This window comes from Pinus tabuliformis, chromosome 8 (assembly GCF_031772625.1).
Source record: "Pinus tabuliformis cultivar Carrire ecotype Pingquan chromosome 8, CPIR1, whole genome shotgun sequence".
NCBI classification, from domain to species: Eukaryota; Viridiplantae; Streptophyta; class Pinopsida; order Pinales; family Pinaceae; genus Pinus; species Pinus tabuliformis.
Genome location: NC_142294.1, coordinates 1350754343 through 1350776756, shown reverse-complemented (window position 1 = coordinate 1350776756; position 22414 = coordinate 1350754343). Strand labels below are relative to the sequence as shown.

The window sequence follows — 22414 nt, the reverse complement described above, 5'->3', positions numbered from 1 at the left end:
CTCTTGAAATTGCACCCTCCTCCAAATAAATAACATGAAAGAGGAAACAGTCTTTTGCAAATGAAATCTCAACACTCACCATTTAAAAATAATTCATCGTTCCTTTAAAAAGCATGATGCACATTTAAATTTCATTTTGGAGATTCATAAGGTGGAAAGTAACAGTAAAAACTCCCTCAAATCCACAACCTTGCTAATTTCTCATAACATATAATATCATTAAAAATAGAAGAGTCATCTACATAATTTTTGTACATGTTTTCCTATATTTCATCATTTTCAATTGCTTATTTTCCTATATTTCATCCATTTTCAACTGCTCTTTCTCATAAAATAAAAAACATAAATGAGAAAAGCATCCACCTTCAATATTTGATATATATTTAAACAAAAAAAATAACTTTCTGAAAATAACTATACATAAAAATGGAAATGTCCAAGAAAAGTTGAAAAAATCATTCTCGTATAGAATGTAATGTCCCTGCATAGTAAGGGAAGGGAATATCCAATTTCCTCTTGTGTGGATCATCTTATGTGTTTGGTCTAAACTCAGTCTTTGCATTAGGATCTATTGTCACATTTACAACGCAATACAAGCAGCAATTGGTATTCACACCAAGAAAAAATAAGATTCAAGCTTCCATAAATGAGAATTGTAGATTTTCCCTTAGCCAACACACCAATTATGTAGGGAAAATTGTCTATAATTGAATTTCCTATATCGACTTGTAACTGGAAAGTGACAAGAAAACTAAAGGCCTGTCAGACCACAACACTAAATCCATTGCATGCTCAAGTATATCATGCTCCTTGAATAATAACTAGGCATGCCATGCACAAATCTTAGATTTGATTCATAATTGAAGGGACCTGTATGTGCACAATGTTACTATTGCAAGTGGGACATTCTCACTTTGAACATGAGCCACATTCTTATGTTTAAGAGTGTATGGATTTTATGAATCAATGGGTTGCTGCAATGAAATGAGGCAGTTTATCTTGAATAATTAAACATAAAGGTTGCATTTTCACTGATCACATGCTGCCAAATTTATAAGGGCATTATTCTCGTAGTCAATTTTAGGAAACTTAAATAATGATATGCTTCAAATTGATAAATTAAAAGTTCTATTTGGAAAATTTGTCATGAAGTTCACAATTATGCAAACAAAGCATATTGAACTCATTAGTTTACAAGTTTACAATTATAACCAAATTCGTGAATATAGAAAGCAACTATCCAAAATCCTAACCATGTTCATATATAAAGCCATCAAAACTTGACAAGCCCGGACCACCATTTACCCAGAGGATAGCATGATCTTTAGTCACATTACCTTATGACATTACAAAATAGTGGTAAAGGAGCAAGAATATGACAAAGCAAAGCAAACAAGATGGAAGAAGAAAGACGACAAGCTATTGAGCACATAAAAGAGGCTAACACATGTTAGTTAGATGACGAACATTGCAGTAAAGTTGACTTTGATGAAGATAGTGCAACAAAAACACAAGAAGGAAAGAATCATAAAGAACAAAGCAATAAATCTAAAGCAAGTAATTTGGTTGAAGAAATTATATAAATAATTATGCAAGAAAAAAGAGAACAAGAAGATGAAAGAGGAAGACTACTAGAAGAAGAAAGATGACAAGTTATTCGACATATAAAAGATATTGAGACATGTCAGTTAGATTATGAACATTGCACTAAAGTGGACTTTGATGGATATGGTGCAACAAAAGCAAGGAAATATAAAAAAAAATCATAAGAAGGACAGAACACAAGAATACAACCCATACTTGAAATAATGGATTGTGTTTATCCTTCTCATAAAAATTTGTTGACCAACAATCTTGTCAACAAGCTTAATAGCAGGATTGCAGTCATCAAGCACATAGTAAATTTCAATGACATGAATGTGTTTCTCTTGAGGAATGTTTAAAGTTACGACCAATTTTCACTTTTTTAGCTAAGACATTATTTATGATCATAATCCACATTTGAAAAACAAAATTGGTTTCAACCACATACATAGCTTCCTTCTTTTTCTCATTGAATTCCTCTAGCTTTGAGTATATATCTTTTATTTGTGGATGTCACCTATCTTCTACAACAAGAACATACACCTAACCCTTGAATATCCCCTAGTGGTTGATACATATCCCCTTCTTGAAGATTCTTATTGACTTCTCTTTCTCATCCCAATCACAACTTGGGCACATAACACTTTCTCAAAAAAACTTGGACTATGAGACTTCTTTGAAGAACAAGTGAATCACCACAACCTTGGGCACATAATTATTCCTTACAAAGAACTTGGATTGTCACAGTAGGTTGGAGAACTAGTGATGAACCATCAACTTTAATAATTGTTATAAAATCTCTCTTGGAAAGAGCTTCATATATTTTAGTTCCAAATTGTGATACATTTTTTGGGTGTATTCATTGATTAATCATATTAAAATTTGAATCATGGAAATGTCCATCATTATCTTGATAGTTTATACCTTATGGTTATTAACGTTAAAACAGTTCTAAATTTCTAGCATGCATACCTACAATATGAAACTTGGATGTCTTGTTACTTTTGATGATTTATGTTGTCCAATATGTTTGAAGCTATTGTTAGATATTGTTATTTGGATACAAAAAAGGTCTCAAATATTTTACCTTACCACCCCTAACACTCAATGATAGCTTCCTTCTCTAAGCATATGAAAACTCAAAGAAAATACATATTTGTACTTTCTATGTGGTATTTATATTTTTTCTTCCATTGTCTGGATTTATGGTTGGTTACCATTGGCTTCATGAAGACATATGATCAGGCTTGCATACAAAATTGGATAGAGTTCAGACATAGAACTTTCCCAAAAACGTAACAGATGTTGCTACACACAAAGTTGATACCTAACTGTGTAGTATGAAGCCTGATTGAAGAGTAGTATGGATCTAATGGCGTGGATCTAAAAAAGATATCAAGAAATGAATTTGGATCTACATTTGATACCTTGAGTGATCAAATGACTGTGAATGTGTTGCTACAGAATTTGTTAAATGGATATCCCATGGACTAAAAGGAGACAATTGTTGAACTGTCTTCTAGCCAAGACAAATGCAGATAACATGATTTTTATTGCAAATGGTGGGGCCATTCCTTTACTAATTAATCTTTTGTCCATATCAGGTGCTACAACATAAGAAAATACTATGCCAACTCTTCTTAACCTTTCCATATTTGAAAGAAACAAGGGTGAAATAGTCATGGCTAAGGGAATTGGTCCAATTGTTGAGGTTCTAAAAAATGGTGGCATGGAAGGAAGAGAAATTGTTGTAGCAATTCTATCCAGTTTGCCAACCTTTGATGAGAACAAGATTACTATTAGTGAATCTAGTGCAATAAATTATTTGTTCGAGTTTGCTTTGTGAGGGTAGTCAAAGAGGTAAAAGGGTTTCATTATTCCCAGGTCTATCATTTATAAAAAAGATGGGTTCTCACTAAAAAAATGTAAAACCAACTGACGACAAATAATTTTGATTTTGAGCTTGCAAAGCTTAAGACTCATGCATACGTTTGTTCTTTTTTTGTGCCAACATTATCACTAGGGCTTGAAAGGCCAACATCACATTTTTTATCATCAAGGTTCAACCACTTACAATTTTTCTCATAGTTGGGTTCAAGGGATCTAGGGTAATTCCCAAATATTTTCTCTTACAAGTTAAGAGATACATGCAAGTTTCGAACATACAACAAAAACTGAAAGGGAACATTTGCCAGTGTTTCCTCAAGAACAAGATGATGCGCAAACTTGGATGCTAACACTGGTGCATAAGCCATGATTCGAAAAAAATGAACAAAAATAGTTGGATTAGTGTCTCTTTGGAATTCAAGGCTATAAATGTGATTAATGATTTTGACTAATTGATGGATATTTCAACCACACTAGTTACAAACGAATCAGTCAGTAGTCACTCTAATCGGATGGCTAGCAGTAGCAGCAATATAACAAGCCAATGACTAAGTAAAATATGCGATTTATAATAGACATGAGGTCATTAAAACAATTAGTCAATTATGGGTTCAAGATGAGAAACAAACCATTCCCCATGGATTAGGCAATCACATTGGAAGTTGCAAGCATATTAAATTGTCGTGGGATTACTCCATATTGAGGAACACTATTAATCAATATAACCTAAGATATCAAGATGTGTAGACAATTTAATATCAAAGCATCCATGAGTCAAACAAAGATATCCAAAGGAGAGAATATTAGACATCATATACTACCAATATACTCTACATATACAAGTGCAACACTCAGATCACCTCCAATTCCTTATAAAAGAAAGAAAAATGGGACTACCACCCAAAGTCAAAATATTTGAAGTGCTCTTAGAATACATTCCCATATGTAGTATTCCTAATGTATGATTATCACATAATACAACTTAAATTAGCTACGTAAGAACATTGAATAAGTTAAAATGCATGCCTTGGTTGCATATACAATTAAGAACATTAAAGGACCCGATTAAAACAAAAGTGCTTGAGGTAAATGGGAACTCAGTTTCATCAGACTATTGGCATCTCGTCAAGTCCTCTTGTGTTGAAAAGTGTAACTAGGTTCGATCTTCATATTGACATGTAATTATGATTTTATGTAATGTGATGTAAAGAAGAAAAATAAATTTATTATATTGGCTTGCTTCATGGATTTCATGAGCAAGGGATTTTGTTTTTAAGTCAAGGCTCCCATTGAGATTCTTTAGGAATTATTTGTCATCTAGTCATAAAATTATAGAGTCACTGTCATGTAATGAAGTCATGATACACTTTGTAAAAGGTCAATATTGTCTATGTAAAGTATCCTCCAAGACCTTGTCACTTATCCTCCTCAAGTCAGCCTACAACGATGGAAGAACATGCTAGAAGAATTCGGCCTAGATCTTGAGATCATGTTGGCCTAAAGGACATGACAAGAAGTGTATATATAGCCTAACTCAACCTCACTTGAAGACAAGAAATTTGATGAGCAACTAGACTAGAAATTCGATGAAGAAGAGTGAAGAAGAAGGGCTACAAAGAGAAGTGCGGAGAAGAGCGAAGGAGGTTTCTTCTGGGGTCAATGAAGGAGATTTCTTTTGGGTAGTGCAAAGGAGAGATTCTTCTGGGTAGAACGAAGGAAGGTTTCTTCTAGGGCCGCAAAGAAGAGATTCTTTTGGGGCAACAAAGAAGGAGTTTTCTTCTAGGCAATGAAGAAGGAGTTTTCTTTTGGGGCATTGAAGAGAAGTTTCTTCTAGGACAGCAAAGAATGTTTCTTATGGGAAGAAAGAGAAGGACTCTTATAGGTGACTAAGATCTAGATACCAAGCTTCTCTAGAGGATACCAGCAAAAGCCTGGAGACTAAGTTTCTCTAGAAGGAGCCGAGGAAAACAATTTTAGATCAAGAAAGGAAGTCAAAGGGAAGAGGCAGAGCATCAAGGATAGTGACAAGGTTCCTGGGAGGATACTAAAGTCAAGGGTCTATGTCATGGTCTTGGTGCTCATCAATTAAAGATCTAGAAGAAAAATTTTGATCATGTTTTCCTCTTAAGAGGTGAGATGTTTTGGTCCTAGTTGACAAGCCTATATACTGTGTCACTTGTATTTTATTATTGGTAATTGTCTTGATGAAAAGAAAACAATAATAAAATAACAAATAAAATATCATAAGCTAAGAAGTAAAAGTATATCACAAGCAACAAGCAGAGAAATATTTTAACTATCCTTGCCCTAGATTTCTCAATATGGGATCAAAGCTTAGGTGCTGAAGTCAAGAAGGGGCATTCAAGAAAGTAGACACGTGAGAATCAAGCTTCAAAGAGGGATCATAGCAAATCCAAGGGCTACCAAGGGCAAGATATTCTAAACCCTAGATCGAATAAATCTTCACCAACAAGAAATCATATACAAGAAGGAAGTCGACATAAAGATTTAAACCCTAGAAGCACTCTAGAGATCATACATCACCAAATAAGTAGAAGCTCTTCAAATCTAAGGAAGCTTATATCGCTAAGAAATTTTATCTTTATTGAAGCAAGGATCTCACTTGAAAGGGATCATCTCAAGTAGCAATTTCATCATCAAATTAAATATTCTATCTTCACAAGTACCTTTTATTATAACCTAATCTAGTAAAACTAAATTGATGTTTCAAGGAGAACCAAAAGTTGGTTGGTATATCAAACTTCCTTGTATGGAAAAGAAGGATAGGTATAGTCCTCAAAGTAAATGAATTCATTGATCATGTCCATGCAAAGGTCTCCAATCCATCCGAAGAACAAGCATTTTCTGAATACGTGGAAAAGTATCTCAAGGCTCAAAAGATTCTTAAGGAGTCTATAAAAAGAAGCCTCTCATTTCCTATGTAGTCGAGCTGGAGACATCTAAAAGAACATATGATAGGATGATAGAACTTTTCTCTAAGAGCACGATAGAGAATATCATATCACTTAGATTGGATCTATATAAATTAAAGGTATCAAAGGATGAAGGGATATCATCGTGTCTTTCAAAAGCATCTCAAATAAAAGGGAAATTGCAAGATATGGTAGAGATGGTATGTTAGGTCCATATACTACTAGTGTAACCCCTTATTTATTAGTACAACCCCCTTATTATATTGTTGTACCCATGTAGTCCCCATATTTTTATTATTATGCCCCACAGAAGCCCACTATTGTTATTATTGTGCCCTTACATTATTATTGTTATATCAACTCTGATTATATTATGACCCCTTAGACTCCTATATATAGAAAGGAGGTCTTGTCATTTGTATCATCCAAGAATTGTTCATTTGTGTACTGTAAATGAGGTTGCCCCCTTGAAGAGGCTTATTTCTAAGGCGTTGATCTATCTTTTCTATCTTTTTGTGAGCTGGTTTCATAACATTTGGTATCAGAGCTTTGGATTCTAGGGTTTCGCTGTGCCAAACAGGTCATCGTGGTATTTTCGCTATAACGTTTTTCCTGCGATGTTTCAGAAGTGAAAAAAAACCATTTGAGAAGCAATCGCACTAGACCTCGGGTCCAAATTTAAGATCTTTTCGCGCTATATTTTCGGAGATATGATTTGAGGAAGTTATGGTTTTTTCAAGCTCCAGAATTTCATCTAAAACGAGTCATCGTGGAATTTTCACTATAACGTTTTGGTTGCAAAGTTTCAGAAGCTAAAAAAAAAACTCATTTGAGAGGAAATCGGTCTGAACCTCGGGTCTGAATTTCAGATCTTGTATCACTATATTTTAGGATATATGATCTGTGGAAGTTAGGGTTTTTTAAGACTCCTGAATTACATCCTAAATAGGTGACCTTGGGAAAATTGTCATAACTTTCTCTCTGAGCATCAGATTGAAATTTCGTAAGAAGTCACAGAAAGAGGACAGACTGTATTTTGTTTGGGTATAATTTTCAGAACTTAAGGTTGAAACAATGACATGTGGCACATCATACAAGTTCACTCTATTGAACTAGTCTATAATTAGGTCATCATGGGAGATTGGGAATAAATCTTCCTTCGGGAATCCAACTGCAATTAGAATTGCGGAGTTAGAAATAAGACTCAGAGGGATATTACAGGCCAAAATTTCAGAACTTAAATATTCGAAGTTAAAGAGTTACAGTAATTTCAAGATCGAGCTCCTAAAATCAAGAAAAAGCGAGATGAGGAAGTTTGATGTCATGAATCCGGTAAATTGGATACTACAGATGGAGAAATATTTTGATCTACATGGTGTACCATTGTTACAAAAGGTACATATTGCATCTAATTATTTAGAACCAAATCAATTTTTATGGTATAAAGGGCTTTGTTCTCGTAAACCACTTGTCACGTGGTAAATTTTCATTGAGGAAACGATAACACATTATGAGGATACCAAGAGCAACACCTTCTTTAGCCAATTGATAAATCTAAAAGAAAATGGTTCAATGGAAAATCACATTGAGGACTTTCAAAATTTGAATATAATGGTAAATGGTATTCTAGAGAAGCAAAAGATAAATAGTTTTATCTATGCCATGGAAGTTGATATCAATAGTATGAAAGCATATTGGAAGAAAGGCATGGAAGATTTGAAGAAAGACATCGAAGGTTTGAAGGAAGGTGGGACAAAGCTACTGCAAGAAAGGCATCCTAATGACGGAAAGGATCAAGAAACATCAAAAGAAGAGGATATACACTAGGAACCAACCCTAGAGAAAGAACAAATGAATTCGAACATATCTTGTATTGCAATAACAAGAATTACCACTCCTCAAACTCTTAAGATAGAAGGACATATCAAGAAGAAGAAGGTTCAAGTAGTGAAATATCAGGAATAAAAGTATCAAGAAACATCAAAAGAAAAGGATACTCACTAGGAACCAACCCTAGAGAAAGAAGAAATGAATTTGACCATATCTTGTAATGCATTGGTCGAAATTACCACTCCTCAAACTATAAAGATTGAAGGACATATCAAGAAGAAAAAGGTAATAGTGTTGATTGATTCAAGTAGTACCCATAATTTTGTTCATTGTAAGATAGCCAAGGAATTGAATTGCTTCCTATATCCAGCACCAGAGTGTCAAGTGACGGTTGTAAGTGGAGGAACCATAAATTGCTCTGGAAAGTGCCATATTATCAAGCTATCCATGGGAGAATATGTATTGAATAGCCCAATTCTTTCCATTCCAATGGGTGGTACTGATGTTGTACTAGGAGTCTAATGGCTACAATCCTTGGGTACAATAGCTTTTAATTTTTGAGAACTTTTAATGAAATTCTCTTTGGAATGAAAGGAAGTTGAATTAAGGGGTATCACAAGGAAACTAGGAAACATAACCAACTCTAATGGAATGACAAAGCTTGTGAAGAAAGAACAATGAGGCGTAATTGCACAACTATGTTTGCTAATGGTTCCCACATCGAAATCATCTATTTCTCCAGATCTCTAGAAAGCCTTGGACTATCATTCCATGGTATTTGAGACTCCAAAAGGTCTCCCATGTATTCGTCATCATGATCATGCTATTCATTTGATTCCAGGAAGTGTTCCTCCAAACATCAGGCCTTATAGATATCCATATGCCCAAAAGAGTGAAATTGAACATATGGTTGCAGAAATGGTAGAGGTTGGTATAGTTATCCAACCAAATTTGATAAAAAAATCAAGGGATGAATGGAAGAATGGCGAAGTAGGGTTGGAACTCATTCAAAAGTTGTCATAGATCCCAGTTCCAACAATATTGCCAGAACTTGATAAGGAAGGAAAAATCATATTAGAACCTGAAGCATTCATAGAACCAAGAAGTCAATAGCTACGAAATCGATCAATTTCAGAGTATCTCATCAAGTGGAAGAACTTACCTGCTGAAGATTCCACATGGAAGGATGAGAATTTTATATAGAAGCATCAAGAACTACTCAAGCATTGAGGACAACACTTTTTGAAGGAGAGGGGCATGTTAGGTCCCTATACTACTAGTGTAACCCCTTATTGTTATTAGTACAACCCCATTATTATATTGTTGTGCCCATGTAGTCCCCATGTTATTATTGTGCCCCATAGAAGCCCACTATTTTTATTATTGTGCCCTTACATTATTATTGTTACTTCGGCTCTAATTATATTATGACCCCTTAGACTCCTATATATTAGAAAGGAGGTATTGTCATTTGTTTCATCCAAGAATTGTTCATTTGTGTAATGTAAAGGAGGTTTCCCCATCGAAGAGGCTTATTTCTAAGGCGTTGATCTATCTTTTCTATCTTTTTGTGAGCTGGTTTCATAACATGGTATCTGATAATGAAATAATCTATATTATTCTAAATGCATTGATTGATGAGAAAGGTAACCTCATATCTACTAGTGAAGAGCAAGCTATCCCATTCATCAAATTATGGTCTCTCTACAAGGAAGAAGAAGATAGGTTGAAGAAAGGAAGTAACAAAATCTCAGATAAAAGGAATCAATCAGTGACAAGAAGAAAAGGAAAATTTGGAAAGTTTGATCTTCCAAAGAAAAAGAAGAAGAACATGGCTAAGGAAATATGCTATGGTTTTCCGAAACTTGGGAATTCTAGAAGATATTTTCCTAAATGCAGGATGTTGATGCCTACAAGAAGATGTCATGATGAAAGACCATCATAAAGGTAATTTTGATTTAAGTGTTTGTCTCTGATTTTTGCACTAATATTTGGATGGGCTTATGTAGGACTGCCAAAGGGAAGATTTTTGGATGACTTCCAAGAGGACCATATTGAAGGATGTAAGATCCTTCCCAAAAATATGGCATGAAGGCAGAATGACTAAAAGGCCAAATGGAAAATCTGATGAATCACTTTCTGATGAAATGAGGCCATGACTAACTCATGGATGAAAGTAATGGATTGTTTATGCCCTATGAAGAAGTTCCCAAAATATGAAGACTACATGACAAAAGAAATTGATGACATCGAAGAAAAGAGGAGTTCTTCAGGAAACTATTGTTCCACATGAGGAGTTGTTGTAGGTCCCTAGTTAAAAGGGAGCTTGAAAAGAAGTTTCTTACTTGGAAGAAAATTGGAAATTCCTAGGCCAAGAGGGAGCTTCAATACATTACTTTTCAATAGGAATGATTACATTCCTTTATTGGAATATGGCCTCTCTATTTGAGAGGGAGAGGTAGACATGTCATTCTAGTCTTCACCTGGGAAGACAAAATGGAGGATTAGGTAATCATTTCACATCTGATACTCTTCGGGGATGAGATAGGGAATCCAATGGAAGAGTATTCATGGAGGACTAACATTATTTGAGGGATGGGGAGTCCAAGGTAAGAATAGTCCTCATGGAACATACTCTAAGAGAACTCGGATGGGGTATGTTCCAAGAGAGACAATGACGAGGGTGTCTATTAATCATTGGTCTTGCCAGCATTGAGCTCAGATCTTGTGGAGATAAGGAGATATTAGTCAAGGCCTTACTATGTAACAATGTTGGTTGATATGATGTTATACAAATGAGTTACCAATATGAATTCTTCATATGAGAAATTCTTTAGATTGAGAAAGTCCAGGTACCATTATGAATACCTCCCTAGTTAAGAGGGAGTGTTGAAAAGTGTAACTAGGTTCGATCTTCATAATGACATGTAATTGTGATTTTATGTAATGTGATGTAAAGAAGAAAAATAAATTTATTATATTGACTTGCTTCATGGGATCCATGAGCAAGGGATTTTGTTTTTAAGTCAAGGCTCCCATTGAGATTCCTTAGGAATTATTTTTCATCTAGTCATAAAATGATAGAGTCATTGTCATGTAATGAAGTCATGATACACTTTGTAAAAGGTCAATATTGTCTATGTAAAGTATCCTCTAAGACCTTGTCACTTATCCTCCTTAAGTCCGCTTACAACGATGGAAGAACATGCTAGAAGAAGTCCGCCTAACTCTTGAGATCATGTCCGCCTAAAGGACATGATAAGAAGTGTATATATAGCCTAACTCGGCCTCACTTGAAGATGAGAAACTCAACTAGAAATTCGGTGAAGAAGAGTGAAGAAGAAGGGCTACAAAGAGAAGTGCGAAGAAGAGTGAAAGAGGTTTCTTTTGAGGTCAACGAATGGGATTTCTTCTAGGTAGTGTGAAGGAGAGATTCTTCTGGGTAGAATGAAGGAAGATTTATTCTAGGGAAGTAAAGAAGAGATTCTTCTGGGTATAATGAAGGAAGTTTTATTCTAGGGCAGTAAAGAAGAGATTCTTCAGGGGCAATGAAGAAGGAGTTTTCTTCTGGGCAATGAAGATGGAGGTTTCTTATGGGGCACCAAAGAGAAGTTTCTTCTAGGGCAACAAAGGAGGGTTCCTTTGGGAAGAAGAGAAGGACTCTTTTGGGTGACTGAGATCTAGAGACCAAGTTTCTCTAGAGGAGACCAGCGAAAGCCTAGAGACTAAGTTTCTTTAGAAGGAGCAAAGGAGAATAGTTTCAGATCAAGAAAGGAAGTAGAAGGGAAGAGGCAGAGTATCAAGGATAGCGATAAGGTTCTCAGGAGGATACTAAATTCAAGGGTCTGTGTCATGGTCTTGGTACTCTTCAACTAAAGATCCAGAAGAATAATTTTGATCAGGTTTTCCTCCCAAGAGGTGAGAGGCTTTGGCCCTGGCTGACAAGCCTATATACTGTGCCACTCGTCTTTTATTATTGGTAATTGTCTTGATGAAAAGAACACAATAATAACATAACAAATAAAAGATCATAATCTAAGAAGTAAAAGTATATTGCAAGCAATTATCAAGGAGAGAAATCGTTTAACTATACTTGCCCTAGATTTCTCAACACCTTGAAGCTCTAATATTAGGTACTTGAGACTTCCCTATAAATTTTTCCTTCCATTGTGGCGTTTCCTCCTTAGTATTTGATTCATTACCTTTTTCCTTGTATGCATTTATAGATTCTTCTTCCAATTCATCCTAGGTTTTTCCTTCCTCCTCTTCAGAATCTTCTTCTTATTCTTCAGACTCCACAAGGGACTCATTTCATGAATCCTCCTTACCTGATTTTGATTCCTCTTCCACATCCAAGGGCTTGCATCCTTGACCATATTCCTCCAAACCCTTTAAATCATAATCAATAGCTTCCATATTTAAGAATTCATAGCCACTGTCTTCAATAAATTTATCTAGGTCATCTGTAATAGTCTTCAATATTGGTCACTAGTTCAAATTCATCCTGCTATCATAAAATTTTATGTCCATAGAATTGATTCATTCCCTTATACCATCAAGTGAAGTTGAAGGAATAACATCAATGTGAAGGACTTCCTACTTGAAGTCATTGAAAACAATAACCATATCAAAGGCCTTTTCCCCAAGCCCTACTCTCTCTAAATTAACAATCTCAATCTCACTTATGGTGATCACTAGAAAGGGAGTTTCTATTAGCTCCACCAAATAATTAACTATAGGAACAACAAAAGCAGAGGCTTTATGAGGAACTCTATGGAAACTTGTCTTTGTAAATGGTATATTGAACTCTAATTCAAGATCTTTGAGATGAGGTTGCTCCCACGACTTTAACACTCTCTTCACAAAAGCTTGAAACTCTGCATTGATTTTTTTTCTTTGTATCCCTCTCTTGTTGTTCTTCCTCATTTTCATTTGGATCATAAATTAATCTCCTTTAACCTCCTAAAGTTTGAACCACATCCATCACCTCAACAAAGAAAATGACATCCTTGGTTTTTGTGTGCCTACCATAATATGATTGTGTAGGTGAAAATGTAGAAAAGTAATCATATCTTTTTTTATTGGCTGAAAGAATGCATGCTTGATGTTTTGATACATTATAACAACTCTCTCCTCCACTCTCATCGTTGAATAGTGAAATCCATTGTAATGATTCTATAGGGTCCCAGTCATCTTTCTACCTCTCCCCCACGAATGTAGGTCGAATCCATAGATCTGATAATCATCTCACTAGATGGCTTAGAAGAACTATGTCCATCCCCTGAACCAATACCCCCTATATCCAATCTCCTTACAATGTCCTCATTCTTTTGTCATGCAATTTCTGTTTGGTTTTGTCATCATTGCTCCTTTTTCTTCATTTCTTGGTTATCAAACCTCCATGTAGTTCTCAAGATGACCAAATCTACTCCATTGGCCTCATCCTTGGGTTGTGGTTTATCTTCCTCTTCCTCGTCATTAAATGAATACACAACATGTATAAATCGTAGAGCTAGTAATAGTCACAATTTTAGGACCTTTATCCCTAACTATAACAAAAGAATCAATTGACAAAGAATAATTCTGACTTTTAGGATTACCATTCTACAATTGCACATTATGAAGCCAAAGTGAAACATTGAACACCAATCCAACTCTAAGGACTTTGTCATTCCTCACATTTAAGCTCAATATGGACTCTTGGAACTCGATTATGGTCCATGTTCCTGCATACTTTGTCAAATGGGGAAGAAACTCAGGTCCATCTCTCTGAACAACTTCCATTGTGGCCTTATAACCAACGCTCGAAGGATTTTCCAGTCTGAGTGCATTAATCATGTTGAAAGTTAACTCAGTTCTTGAACCCGTAGTTAAACCAACTTAATATGAAATAGACATACATGGAAATTATCCCTATCTTGTGTAATGATCTGAAGAAAGACACATACAGAAAGATGGAGAAAGGCAGAAACTTTGAAAGGACTAAAATTTGACAGAAAACAAATTAAAATAGAGCAAAGGATGTTGTAATAGGTAATACTTCAAACCATAAATCCTTTTAATTTTTCGAGTTTCCATTTCTAACTGAGTGCCACGAGTTTTATCTAGTTCTAATCGCATAAATGTGAGAAACAACTGCTAAAATCTCAAATGATTTCACTTAATGCACTAGTAGTATCTCTGAAAGCGTCAAACCATTTAAGAAGTTGCCCAAATTGCCTCCACCCAACACCTGTAACCATGATCCAAAGATGAACAATAATTCCATCGTCTAAGACATGATCCGTTGAACCAAAGTGGAGCCAAAAGGAAGTTCCTCCAAGAGAAGATGCCTTACAGCCTAATCATTATGATGACAAATGATAGTTCTATCATATAACAACAAATCAATGGCTCTGGACGGTACAAAGTGGCAAGAGAGGGGAGTTCTTCCCAAAGGAAAGCCTTACAGTTTAATTACCTTATACATATAATAAATTATGTAACACACAAGACAAATGAAATTGAGTATGTTGAAAATAGTATGGTAAACAAATGCCTAGAAAAACCATTTCCAACAATGTGTCCTCTCTCTTTATTAACATCTAGCAAGAACGAGTATTATTGTTTATAGAAAAATAGGCCACACTAATTAATAACCATGAGCTCTCTAAATGAATTGACACCAATAGATGCTAATAAAAGCTTAACATTATGATGTTCTTTAAAACTTAACTTTTTTTCTTGATGACCCTAAACATATGACCATCTATAGAAAAACGCATAACACCATTTTCACTTCTTTTCTATACATGGTAATCCATAACTATGCTATTTCAAAACAAGGAATTATGGAAATGTGGTGAAGAACCGTAAGAGACACCTTATTTATTACATGGTGAGTTCAATATCTACTAACTCCACATTCAAAGCATTCCAACTTTGTTGCATGTTGTCCATAATATATGCTATAATTATTGAGACATGCATCAATTATTTGATCATTCTTACAATTTTCACAATTTCAAGATTTATTATAATGCCAGTACTTCTTAGTATGTATAAGGTGAAGTAATTCATAATGGTACTTAAATTTATATATGAATAATGATTTTACATAATTTTAGGATTACCATAAGATGTATGCTTGATAAACCACACCTTCAAATTAACCAAGAATAAAATATCATAGAGAATATGTCTTTGAGCCTTATAAATAAGAAATACATCATGATTAGCAAAGTTATCATTGATCAATCTATAATATTGTCATTCTTAATTATATTAGTATATTTTTCTTCCATAAATCCAATTTTATCTCCATCCACTCCATTTTCATTACCCTGATCACTAATATTTCTATTACAATTTGCATCTTTAAACAATTTAAATCTAAGATGCTTTACCATTCTAATACAAGCAATCAAATATTTATAATATATCAAATATTACAATGGTAACAAGTTTTGTAATGTGAATAAAACCATGTAATAAATAACTTACCAACATTAATATTAATTTGAGTTCTAAATTGACCAAACTCTAAAAAAATACTTTATATCTTGATTTTTCTTAATTCTTCTCAATTATAAACCATTCTAATTTTAACTAAAACTATAATAATCATCATTACCATATTACACTTTTTAATTGAGCAACAATGCTCAAATTACTCTAATCTGACATTGTTATTTATTACAACAAAAATCCACTCTAAATAATATTAACACACATAAAAATAATATTAAAAAAATTTAAATAAATCAAATTAAAAAATTGTTTGCTTGCATTTAAAGAAAAAGAAGTTGTTATTGTGAAAAGTTTTTTTATTTTTAATTAAAAAGATTTATTATAAACATGCTAACCGTAACATAATTTTCATTATATTATCCAAAAAAAAAAAATTACTTCGTTGATCTCCTCTAACATAACGAGTTTATATAATGAGAATTAACTTAATCAGATTCAATTATATCATATTAATTTTACAAAATATTATTTTAACATTAAAACTTAATCAGATCCAAAAATAATGTTGATTGTGTTTATATATATATTTTGGTGGAAAACTTTATCATAACTTAGTTATCAAAATAGCAGCGAGGACAACCATTTTTAGCAGCTAATCACTGAAGCAGATTGACTCATCACCCTTATTCAAGAAAAACGAGGGCTCATCACCTTTATTCAAGGAAAACCACGCCACCTGGAATAATTCGCTGGTGGTCCGTTAAGGGGCAGGGTTTCACTCCTATCAGATGCTTCTAAGGCTTGAAGCAGATTGACTCATCACCCTTATTCAAGGAAAACGAGGGCTCATCACCTTTATTCAAGGAAAACCACGCCACCTGGAATAATTCGCTGGTGGTCCATTAAGGGGCAGGGTTTCACTCCTATCAGATGCTTCTAAGCCTTGGACCGTTAACGTAACTATTTCTTTACATGACGAAAACAAACTCTTAACCAAACAAAAACAATTTTAAAACATACTCCAAGCCCAACTACTATTACTTATTATACTTCTATATAAAATTAAAATATAAACATTAAACTAATAATTTATTTATTTTAAAGATAATAAAATAGTTCCATAATCCAACATCATATGGACAAGAGACTTCCATGAAGCAAACTGAAAAGAGGAGGCATCTAACGTAAACCCGGAACTTCTATAACAAGTGTGAGGAAGATGGGTGGTCGATTTAAACATCTGTTTCTTTCCTTCATGTTTTTAGCCAAATATGATTGATTGGGTTGTTTCCATGATTTGAAACAAACAAAGGCTAATCTAATTGATTGCACACCAGTAGTGAACATACAGAGGATGAAGGCTAATCTAATTGATTGCACACCAGTAGTGAACATACATCCTCTGGCCAAGGCAGTAATTGAGCATGCTAGAAAATTAAGACACTAATCAAAGTCAAAGAAATCCAACTTTTTATAAAGCACAAGATTTTCAAAGTGCAACAGGCAACAAGCATAGTGCTGGGAAACAACCAGATGGTAGGGTCAGCGATTTGTCTTCCAGGGGACGTGACAAATAAGTTATAGAACAAGAAGGCAGAGCAGGACTACTATTGTCATATCAGATGCAGTGCTGCCAAAAGCAAAAGCAAAGGATGTTGTGAGTATTTTGGGTTCCATGGAATTGAAAATCATTATGGTAACGTGTGATAATGGAAGCATAGTACCAAAAAAAAATAAAAATAAATCAATCATCTTTTTAACTCTTTGATTTTTTGACTTAACACAACACCGAACACGCGCATGCGCATGCACCTTTTGAGAGAATAAAGTCAAAAATGTAAACGTCAGGTAACTACCCTTCCCTGTAATTGGAAGTGGAAGTGGAAGTGGAGCGCTGAAAAGTAGGAGAACTCCAAGGACCACCATCCTGATGGAGGAAAGTGGTGGGTCAAGTTGCGTACGTCACCCCACAACGGCAATCATACGGCATTATTTAAAATATCACTTTTAATGAAGTGGAGTTTAGATTAGTTCGGAAAGTAATAGAAATTTTGGTGAGATTATAATAAAGTTTGATCGAAATTTTTGAAAATCTGGGTTATAGTTGTTCAATTTCAAGATTTTGGTTGTCTTAGAAGTTTTTGATGGTGCTGAATCCATTTTCACCATCAAAAAACATATTCAAATACTCTAATATTATGATTTTTTTAATTTGTGCTCCGTTCCAATTCGTTGTTTATGTAGACAATGCTCTTTCAATAATAATTTCTAATATATCAGAGGTTTATGTAGACAATGCCCTTTCAATGATAATTTCCATTATATCAGCATCTGGGTTGTCTAACGAGACGGCAATTTCGCTAGCATGGAGAATCTATAAATCCAATCTTGGGGGTGTTTAACTCATTATTTTGATGGTGCAAATGGATTTAGTACCATCAAGAACTTCTAGGCACCCAAAATCATAAAGCTTGACAACTATAGCCTAGATTTACAAAAATTTCCATTGGATTTTCTCTTTGGAATTTTCATTGTTTTCCAGTGAAAATTGTGACCCCATTATAACATCAAGGTAATGAGTTTCCCAAAATCTATAATCCTCTCCACATAAAATCAAATATTCTCTAATGTTAGTATTGATCAGCGATCAGAGTGTAAAACATAAAACATGCATGAAGAGGGCCCACATGATGGTTGGGTAAGATAAATTATTTTAGATTTATTTTGGCTTAGGTTGGGTGGGATAAATTATTTTATCAAGTGCTTATGGGGATTAAATTTCTGGAAGTACAAATTTTTTAATCAAATTTTACACTAAAAAAATCAACCCTTATTAGTTTTAATTATCAAATAAATATACATAACAAAACACTACAACATTTCTTCCATACACAACTTGGAAATAGCCGCTAAATACAACTAACTTAGCTAAGAGACGCAGTGATTCGTTCAAAAACATTGACAATGTGCAGGTGAGGAGCAACTTCTAGAATATTATTACAACCATATATTTATCCCGGAAGATTAGAATGACGCTCAATTACGTGTGGGTTTTTGGTTACAATATATTGGCCATCCCCATTGTCGCAGGAGCGTTTTTTTTCCCGTTCACAGAATTTCAGTTGCCTCCCTGGTTGTTGTTGTTATTATTGCCATGGCCACTTTTCTTTCAGTGTCGTCTGTTCTTCTCTTCTGTTGAGGTATCATGGGCTTAAATTTGCATGTTATAATTAACAATAGGATTGCAAGAAAATAAGAGAACGAGTTAGTAATCTGGTATTTGCTTTCTATTTTGAAAGAATATTTCGTACTCGTGAAGGGCATGAATCTGTTTGAATTAATAAATAATTATTTGAAAGTACTCAAATCCTAGGGATGAAATGCATTAGGTTAAGCATGCATTTTAAGGCTCGTAAAAACCTGCTCAAATTTGAAGTCAAATCAAATAAAGTTGGAGAAATATATACCATACATAAAAGATAATGTCTTAAGAGGTAAAGTTTTAGATAATGTCTTCAGAGGTAAAGTTTTAGGTATTTGATCCTTGATAAAAGCCTTCATTTCGTGGATTCAATATAAATGGAAGCCAAAGGGCTACATCAAACTAGAATTAGATGTTGAGGGTTTTTTCACAACTACTTTTGCAAGTCAGAAGATAATTGTGCATTTTTTAAAACAATCTCTATTTTTTCAATACACTTGTATTGTATTTGAGATTTTGGACCAATGAATTTATTATAGACAATGAAGACTTTAAAGCTACTCCAATCTAGATGTGGATGTACTTGTTGCCAAGTGATTTTTAGGAGGAAAATACCCTAGAGGCCATTGGTAGTGCTTTAGGCAATTTTGTCAAAATATCTAAAGCCACCAACTAAGTGAGGTACATCTTTTATGCTAGAATATGTGCCTATATGAGTATAGTGGAACCTTTACCAGAATTAATTGACAAATACTATTATGACACCCTTCGGAAGAAAGCTTAGACTATGTGCACATTCCTTTTCAATGTAGAAGATGCCATGGGTATAGACTCCTCCACATAAGTTTGCCTCCTTTAGCCAAGATGACTACCCAAATCCAGTAGGAGAACAAAGACCTAGAGGGTTGTAACACTCCCTCTCACCCCCTTGTTCTATCTCAGGTTAGAGGAGGTGTTACTTGTTTCCTTTAACCTAACCTCCAAGGTCTATTATGGAGATGGAGTTACAAAAGCCCATTTTTCTCAAAGTCTTCAAATCTCAAATTAAATGCCACCATTTTGTTCAACTCACCGAGAGCTGTCTGGTGATATAAGTTTTACCTCAATCCAACTCCTGAATTGAAATCTATGCCCATTAGAAGTTTAACCAATTACATTAATCCATGTCAACAGTAAACTACCATGTGACATGCACATTGTCCTCGCCTAGCCCACATGGAACTGCCATGATAACATAGTAGAGGGTCATGTCATCAATGGATTTCCACGTGGCATCCATGTGGTCCTTATTAGACCTCTATGGCATTGCCATGTCAACTTAGCATGGGGCCCATTACGTCCTGCCACCATGGTGAAGTTCATTCCCTAGTTGTTGCAACTGGTCAATGCTCATTTAGCCTCTCAACGTTGTGAATCTGGGCCTTTCAACGTATTTTCGACCCTCTCCACCATCAAATCCATGAATACACATGAGTGTAAGGCTAAACCATGATAGGGCTCACCACGTACCAAATAAAATCCATGTGTTGGGTCGTGTGGCATTGTCATGTCAACGTAAAGTGGGGTCCACTGACCCTTCCCCACTCTATGGATTTCGATACTCGCTATTATATCTGATTTGCAGTTTAACTGACCTATCATCGTTGTATCACCTCATTAGCCCCAGATAGTTGGATCTAATGCTTGTTGAGGGGAAATCCGACCCAGGTCCATTCATGGCATCACACATGTTTGTGACCTCGTCCCACCTCAAATACCTAGATCCCAGATGTGGAAGTCACATGAAAAAATGCATCCAACCTCGAATGAGATCCATGCCACTACGAAGGGAACGACTCCTAGCTAGCCTCAGACTTCTGGATTACCAGATGCATGCTACATATAAGAAGGGAAATCTAGTCTATGGAATATCTTGCTTCCACTTATGTGTGCACCCGTTTGCCACCTCTGGATGCCTGGATCATCATATTTCTACAGATATGTTAAAAATAAGGGACACAAGGAAAACAATAGATATTTGAGGACTTTCTTAAGGCAAGACACAACAACTTGCACACCAAATTTCTGAATCTGAAGGCCAAGGCCTAAACAAGGGCTATCAGTGGGACTATGTCATTCAAAAAGAAGATAAAGGGGGCACCAGTAAGGCTTAAAATCACACCATATTCATAATAAGCCTTAAAAGGCATGACTATAACGACCAATTCTCCAAGGTTCAACACTGTACCTGGCAAGTGATCTATGCACAAAAATCCAACTCGGTTGTCTATTGTAGATATGTTAACTCTTCAATGGGATAGGATTTCTTCATTCACCTTCAAGGAAACATATATATTTGTGTGACAATTCAAAATGGGCCACATACCATGTATTAAATAGTGTCAAGATGTTAAAACTATTTACAATCCTTACACATCAGAAATATGAGCATGCACAAACCCATAGCTTTATCACATACTTTCTGCATTAATTAATCATCAGTACTTACCATATATTCATTTAACACACATCATATAAAATAAAATCACACCATGTACGACAACCGACAATCATGAGCATGGGAGTGAACAACCCAATTCCAACATTTAATATAACTGAAAACCTACAAGATAAATGTTTAATCTTGAGTAAACTTTAGTCAATCAGTCATAACAATCAATCATGAAATGTAAGTAACCACATAGTTCAAGTAATTTGTTATCACCATATATATATAAGATAGTTGGCCAACCATGAATAGATAGTGAACCAAAAATTCATTCATTAATGACACAAGACCATAAATCAGTCAATAACATAACCAACACTGTCATAATCCATATTCCAACTATGCATAAACCATTATACTTATTTAAGTGTGTTAGAATATTAAATAATGAATCCATACAGGTGAGGATAGTTTTTAAATAGAGGAGGAATGACCTGTTATAGAGTTTTATGAACCCAACATTTCGAACTACCAAGTGAGTCCATCATCAGGGGATGCGAAAATAGATATTCTAGAGATATTCATGATGTATCCAAGAACTATATTTTAAGTTATATATATAGGTTATGAAGGAGTTAATCTAAGAAATTGGGTCGGCCAATCTCCACTAAGTTTATTAATATAATTTTTTTTTAATTAATCAATTAGTTTGTTTAATTAATTAATTAATTGGTAAATTAATTAATTAGTTGTTTAATTAATTAATTAATTTGTAAAAATTAATTAATTAATTTGTTTTAATCAATTCCTTAATTAATTCCCTAATTAATTAATTAATTAATTTGTTTGAGTAATTAATTAGTTAAACAAATTAACTAATTAATTAATTTGTTTAATTAATTAACTAACTTGTTTAATTAATTCCCTACAATTTTATATATGATTCCTATTGTTTACCTTCTAACTGTTTAATATGAGTTATAAGGACTATATGTTCATTTTAATACGCGTGTTACCATGCTATTATAATTAATAAGTTATGATTTTAATTTATTTTAATATTATCAAATGATTAGTTATGAAATAACCAATTATTTGATT

General features: G+C 34.3%; 2 pseudogenes; both read right to left on the bottom strand.

The window, feature by feature from the left end:
* Window positions 1–12341: 12341 nt before the first annotated feature.
* On the bottom strand, window positions 12342–13427 carry LOC149240504 (FACT complex subunit SPT16-like; annotated as a pseudogene).
* Window positions 13428–13435: 8 nt separating this feature from the next.
* LOC149240503 (FACT complex subunit SPT16-like) lies at window positions 13436–14018 on the bottom strand (annotated as a pseudogene).
* Between the last annotated feature and the right edge of the window lie 8396 nt (window positions 14019–22414).